Genomic DNA, 7,123 nt, shown 5'->3' with positions numbered 1-7,123 from the left:
CATAAGATCTGTAGCAAAAAAGAAACTGTTTTCACAGTCCTTTATTGAATCTAGGGAGGTATTCTGATGAATCGGGTAAGAAATATCCTTTATTGTCCAATAGCGGGGACAATGTGTCACAGCAGCAAGTGAGAGTAAATAGAAAGGATTAAAATGTATAAAGATACTGTAGTAGGGAGAGAACTAACTTTTATTCACAAATAAAGCAAAGGTTTCACAAATCACAAACGGTTTAAAAGTGACATCTGTAGAATGAGTCAGTCCAGGATTGACTAGTCCATTTCTGGTTTTTGGCCTGCTCTATTTTTAAGGCGGTCCAAATGTTAAAAAAAATTAAAATAAATAAAATAATAATAAAAAAACATTTAATATGCTCCCTTTTTGTATTTTGACAGATATTATAGAGACTGCATAAATCCTAAACATTGTTTCAAATAATTCCTGTTCGGTGAATAACCAAACAGTTCAGATTTGATTAGTCCAAAAACTACGAGTTGGAGTTAGATAGAGTAAGATGATGTTCTGATATGTAGACAAAGGTTTGGCAATAGCTTCGAAGTTTATGTTGCCATCATTTAATGGATCCATAGTATTCTCACATCCATTCATCCAAGTGAAGTTGGTTCCCATCTCCAGGAGTCATTGGCTGAGAAGTGGGGGAGGGTTCTCACTCTGCTTACAGATTATTCAGATCCTTTTAGCCACTTTTAGATTATTTTGTCTATTAAAAAATGTTCCCATGTAAAGAAAGAAAAAAAAGTATTAAAATATAAAAAAATATTTTTTTATCATTGTTTGATGAAGAGAATAATTAAAGTAAATAAATTATTTATTTATTTATTTTTTACTAGATTTAAGCTTTATGGGAATTGTATATGAATTATTAGAAAAGCCTCACAAAGCTGCAAATTCCATCCAGGAGGATCTAATTGTACCTGCAGCTATAATGACTCTTGTTTACTTTTGGTTTAGAAAGAGAGAATCAAAGATAAGAACCTTTTAAATCCATTTTTTTTCTCAATCTTTCAGCTTCTTGTGCAGCTAAGCTCAGCCATGAGCCTGCTGTATGTCTGCATTAAGCCTGATATAGAAACTATATTTACAACTGGGGATATCATACGAGTCAGGGTAAGCCGGCAGGGATGATATCAGCTTTTGTGCGAGACCCCTCCTCCTCCCCCGCTGATATGTGGAGAGACAGCCATAAGTACTGTACACCTGTCTCATTAGGACAACCATGCTGTTGACCCAGTGTATTAGCCTGGGCCTAATCCTGGCAGATCTGAACAGGCTGCTTTAAGCCTTTCATATGGATAAGTCTTCCCCTGAGCCACCATGACAAGGCCAAAGCACAATGGAAAAACCGGGCTGCGCTAACACATCATTATGTCTCCAGAAAAGATACAGGTTATAAGCGAGACTGGGTTTTGTTTGTTTACTGGCAACATTACTGTCAAATTAGAGCTTTTCCCTGGGAGGCTCTACTTGAGCCTATTCACAGGCGGGCCCAGAAGCTCACACGTTCATGTAGATATCATTCAGACACATGCTTATGAAGGAATGTCTGGGGTGGGGGGAGCGTCCCCAAGCTGCTTTAAAAAAACAAAACAAAAAGAAAAGCAGACGGATATTTAATATGGAAGGCATATGTTTTGACTAAATTTAATTTGATTCAATAGATTTTAAAGCAATTAATTGCAGTTTCTTTTTTCTATTACAAATTTAAAAGAAGTCCCCAGCTGGAAGCTTTGGATTGTGTTTAAAGTACATCCATAAATCTGACACACAATTAGCATTCGCAAACAGCAATGCAAGACAAGGATGCTTCTCTTGACCCACTGGAGGTTAATCTTTGCTTCAGAAAAAAAATAAAAAATAAAAATAAATAAATAAACTCTGCTGGGATGGTGGGAGAGACTATTTTTGTGTTCAAGTCGTGTTAAAAGTAGCTAGCCTATCATCAAAGCTAGTTAAACCTAAAATAGCATCTCAATGCTAAGCATGTTGCAGCAAGCCCACACTTCTCCCAACGCGAACGTTAGCATCCACAGCACTAAAGAATTATCTTTTCAAAAAGTTACATGAATGATCAGGGATTCTTGAAACCCTTGAATGGGTACAACACTGTGCACAGATCTGATGGTTGAATAACCTAAAAAAAAAAAGATTAAAAGTAATATCCTTGTTGAGTTCATGTCTATTCAATAACATAACCTAGTAGCAAAAAGGCTTTTTAATTGAAAATGTTACTAATTCAGTGAAAATGTTAATTACGATTAATTACAGACTCTTCAATTAAATCCATAAAAATTGATCAAAAGCAATATTTAAGTTAAAAACAACCTGATGAATTGTTTGTCATATTATATTGTCCAATGTGTTCATTCGACTTTCCGAATCCTTGAATGGATGTGTTCCCTCTACTTTCATATCCAGAGGTGAGCAGAATCCAGCTCCTCGGCACGCAGACCGCTTCAAGCATTGATGAAAGAATGGTTTGAATCAGGGCATTCCACCGTAATAGGATCCCCACCTGTGCAGTAAGTCAAGACGTGAAATTTCCACAATCAACTGTTAATGGTGCTACAACAAAGTGGAAGAGATTGAAGACCACAGCAACTCTGGGGAAGAAGTGGTAGACCCTGTAAAATTACAGAACAAGATGTAACACGAATAGTCCATATGTTGGCAAAGTCCACAGCTACACACCTCCAAACCTCATGTTCCATTCAGATGAAGAAGTTTGGAAAAAGTGTCTTATGGAATATATTTTACTGGTTGAGCAGCTACAACCAGGCCTACAGTCAGCATGTGTAACACAAAGTGGATGCAGCGATGTGAAGCGGTGGAGACGTGTTGAGTGATGAATCATACTTTCCTGTCTGGCAGGCCCAGTCTGGGTTTTGTCAGCATGTTGGCCAAATTTAATCAGTTCTATTTATGCTAAAAGACTTCAAAATATGACTTTTGTCATTTTAAATATTAAACTGAGGAGGCTTAACCCAAACGGAAAGGCAAATGTTCAGGTTTTGTTTTGTTTTTGTCTTAGCCTGCTTACCGGGCCGAGCTAAAACAATGCTAAGCTAATCTAAGCTAGGCATCTGTTAACAAGTTTAGCTGTACTAAATGTTCTCACTTCAGGACTGCTTCCATTATAGGTTGGCTTAAACGTTTCCAGATCACCTTTTATTACAAACTAAACTCATTTTAATGAGTCAGAATACTAGTGAAACGACCCTCACAGGTTAACACACAACAGAAAGCTTTTTCCAAAACTAATTTTCAGCAGCAGCTTAGAACTTTACCCATAGCAACCAAACACCTGTGCACGATATTTAGCATAATTTCTGTTGATCTTGCGGACTTTCATTGCACTCCAACACAGATGCGCTAATGAGACTTTGCCGTGCTGAAAGGTTACATTTATGTTACAGTCCTTCTCAGAAAAGTAAGTCGATGGATCCTTTGCGAGGACAGCTTCTGTGAAGCCTCCCAGCATCAATGTCATATTGGGGAAGAGGGAGAGACAGGGACAGAGGCAATAATGGCTGATTTGGACTGGAAGTAGAAATCAAAGCTAATCACAAACCTTCTTCTTCACTTATCGACTCTTTTTTGTAAACATCAAGAAGAGGAGATTGATTATTGAGAGAAGTTAAATCAGTGTCGACTGCTTCTTTTAACAGATCCTTGTCATTTATTTCTGCCTTTTTCTTTTGCTTTACTCAGTCATTTAAGGAAACATGCTTACATAAAAATGAGTCTTTTTATTCAAATCTCAGATTATATTTGGTTATAAGCCTAAAATATGATGCTTTGCAGCAGTTTGTTCTCAACCTTTTTGCTGTTGGTTGTGTTGTGTTGTTCGAGCTATTTTCTCCTGTAGGAAACAACCCTTAGTTAGACCACAGAGATACAAACCGAATCTCATCATGGCCTCATCTGTGACTACGACCCTGCTGGAGATGAGAGGCAACGACTGAACAAAGCAGTCCGTGGAAGGGAGTCGTCCAACCTCTGGGAGCTGTGCGCATCGCGGCTTTGCCTGGCAAAATGCAAATGTCAAGTGACACTCGACAAGTCTGTGATTAAGATTTAATAGAGAAAAATGGGAGATGAGGATATTAGCCTAACTGAGACACATCAGCTGCCACTCCTAGGGGTGCCCCATGCTGTCTTCTGATACTGTGATTCTTTTTTTTTTTTTTTTCCGCCAGGGGACAACTATAGGAGCGGAAAATAACATTCTCTGGGCAGCTAATACGTTATAGACATGCTTTGTTACAAGAAATAATTTTAGACTATCATTAGCTGTAATTTGGGTTCGTGTTGACAGCGTGGGTTAATATAATGCACTTCCAGATTTGATGAAAATCTCTGCCCACATTCAGCTACTTAAGATGTGTTATTGCCAAGCTGCTCTTAGACAACTATATAACTTTAAGACCCTGATTTGTCAACAGCTGCAGCACACAAAGTCAAAGAACACCTAGAGGGAAAGCAAAAGAACAGTGTAAAAGAATACAACCTTGTATTGCATTTAATTCTTCTAGGTCCTTCACATATTTTCTTGTGATGTGTTTTTTTTTTTTTTTTTTTTTGGGGGGGGGGGTTCTGAAACATTTTAAATACATTTTCATCTGGTTAAAAAATGTTTCTCAAACAGCTGACGGCGAGGAAGCTGTCCCATTTCACAACCCGTGAGCAGACCAACATTCAAAGGTCGGCGCAGGTCTGCCAGGCTAACACCAGCAGATCCGTGTTCCCCAAATCTCCTCTGAAATGTACAAAAATTAATTTGTCAAGATGCTTCCATCATATGCTCCATCACTGTCCGAGTCATTAGAGGGGGCCGGAGGCTTCAAGGTGGGGAAGGTAGGTGATGGAGGGGGGGTGACGTGCTGTTGGACCACAGCAGCTGCTCTTAGATGGGAAGTCGGCTCTGTGATTAGGCCCTCACGCTGCTCGGAATTGTCCCGGACAGCCTAGAAATCAGATTATTAACTCTGATACCAGACACTCCGTCTCCTGCTAGGGATTAGCATGAAAATTTTGATATGGATCGATAAGCAATCTTTCCCCCTTCTTCACAATCTCCCAAGGCTTCATTAATCTGTGTGTATATTTATGTCAAGGAATTAAGACATCCCAGTAGCCCCGACGTTCTCTTCCTCAACTCGCAGATAAGACACGGCAACACCTTTGCCGCACATAAGATGTTAAGATGGGGGGGGGGGGCATTTCATAGAGATTTATTAAATCAACCACTGCCTCTACTTACCACAAAGTAAATTGCCTGCTGTTCCTCTATCCCGCCTTACGGGTCAATGTGCAAGTCTGGATGTCAGTCTTCTGTCGTATGAACATTTGTTCAGTGCTAAATCACACCTGACAAGACTTTGCTCAATTTTATCTGCAGTAAACAACATAACATTTGCATAGATATGAAGAAAAAGCAAAATCTCACATTTTAACATGTTAAAATGTGAGATTTTTACACGCGAGAGAACATCTTGACTTGAATCTGATAGGGAATCTGTGGAGGTTGCTGAAGATTAGGGTGATGGCAAGGTGGTCTTCCAACCTGAAACACTTGGAGTGCATCACCAAAGAAAAATTACAAAATTACTAGTGAGAACTTTAAAAAAAAAAGCTTATAAGAAGGGTTTGATTGCTGCCATGCTAGTACTTTTTTTCATTCATTATTTAGATGGGTTCAACCAATTTGAGATACATTTTTTATTAGTAATTGACATCAACTTTACATTGATCCCAATCTATAGCTTTGGTAAAAAAGAAAATAACAGCCCAGTAAGATTGATTTTGACATTAACATATTATGTTCAGGCAAATCAAACAAAATATGTTTATATAAGTAATGACCTTTATATGCCAACATCCATATGGCTTTTACTAAACAGAAGAATAAGTTTCTGTAGATATTTGAGACTGGAATAAACTCTTCAGTTCCTATTGAACAACTCAGATTATTTTAGTGTCCTCAGATTTACTGCAAGCTGAGGTCTACAAAACCTCAATAATATGGAACCATATTTAGTGGGATGTTTGTCATTTTTACAGGACCATTGATGAAATTTATCAATATGGATCAATCCCCAAACTCAAATTAAAAGTCTCTGTTGGTCCTGGTCCAGTTCACCAATCCTGAACATTTCAAACCCATCCATTTTTAATTTGTGCCATTCTACTTCTGTTTAAGCCATCACACACCAGATTATTTCAATTGTCATTTGGTCATGTTTTTGTGTAAAATTAAACTTTAATCTATATTATATTCAGATTAACTCTGACCTGCTGGTAGAAGTCATTGAAGTCACAAAACCACATTTTCTTACAGTAGAATGTGAGTATGTTATAAATCTGTCTGTGTATGATATTTTTTTCTATATTTTAATGCCATAAAAGAACTAAAACTCTAAAAAAATATTTGAAGTATTCTAAATAAGGCCTAGTCTATTGGCAATTTCATTATAAAGCACAGAGGTTCTGGAAACCTTCAAATAAATGTTATTGATGTAGTTTATTGTAATGTAACAAATAATTTAATAGTGTATTTGTTTTTGTTTAGCAAAAGGCCTGCATAATTCATTTTAAAAACTAATCAACGGAATGCAGTCACTCTGCAGCATCTAATACTCCATTGTTTTCTAATGTGAGGCATAAAGTAACAAACATGTTGCCATATATATTTAAAAATAAACGAAAGGAATATGGGAACGTGTTGATGGATCATCTGAAACTCAAGGCATAGGCGGAGAGTGGCCAAGCATAGCCGGTGGAAAGGGATCAGTGCTCGTATAATTATGACCCATACGCGGAGCATAATTAATCTCGCCTGCATCATTAGGAAACACGAGTCCGGCCATGTCATTAAAGTGCTTTTAGTCGTCCTACTGTCCTCCGTTTGCCCCGGCGCTGGGTGCTTTTTACCAGCCCACTGCTGGTCATTTACAGAAAGAGTACTCATCTGCGTGGCGGCATGACTCCTCACATATTGTCTTTATGTCCAATCAGGGTTAATAATGAAGAGCTGTAGAAGGCAGGAAATGAATGAGCGAAAGTCTTGGGGAGGGCGGCAGCGGCGGGGGGGGGGGGGGGGGGG

General features: G+C 38.3%; 1 long non-coding RNA gene across 1 annotated transcript in view; it reads right to left on the bottom strand.

Annotated features, from left to right (window-relative positions):
* Window positions 1–2,217: 2,217 nt before the first annotated feature.
* The window catches only part of LOC106936395 (uncharacterized), a 16,420-nt gene continuing 11,514 nt past the window's right edge, over window positions 2,218–7,123 (bottom strand). The window contains exon 2 of the long non-coding RNA XR_001422125.1: window positions 2,218–2,533. This is a non-coding gene — a long non-coding RNA (uncharacterized LOC106936395). The remainder of the gene's footprint in view (window positions 2,534–7,123) is intronic.

Source organism: Poecilia latipinna, unplaced genomic scaffold (genome assembly GCF_001443285.1).
Source record: "Poecilia latipinna isolate Pla-1442-1.1 unplaced genomic scaffold, P_latipinna-1.0 Scaffold2132, whole genome shotgun sequence".
Classification (NCBI taxonomy): Eukaryota; Metazoa; Chordata; class Actinopteri; order Cyprinodontiformes; family Poeciliidae; genus Poecilia; species Poecilia latipinna.
This window is presented reverse-complemented; position numbering and strand designations above follow the sequence as displayed.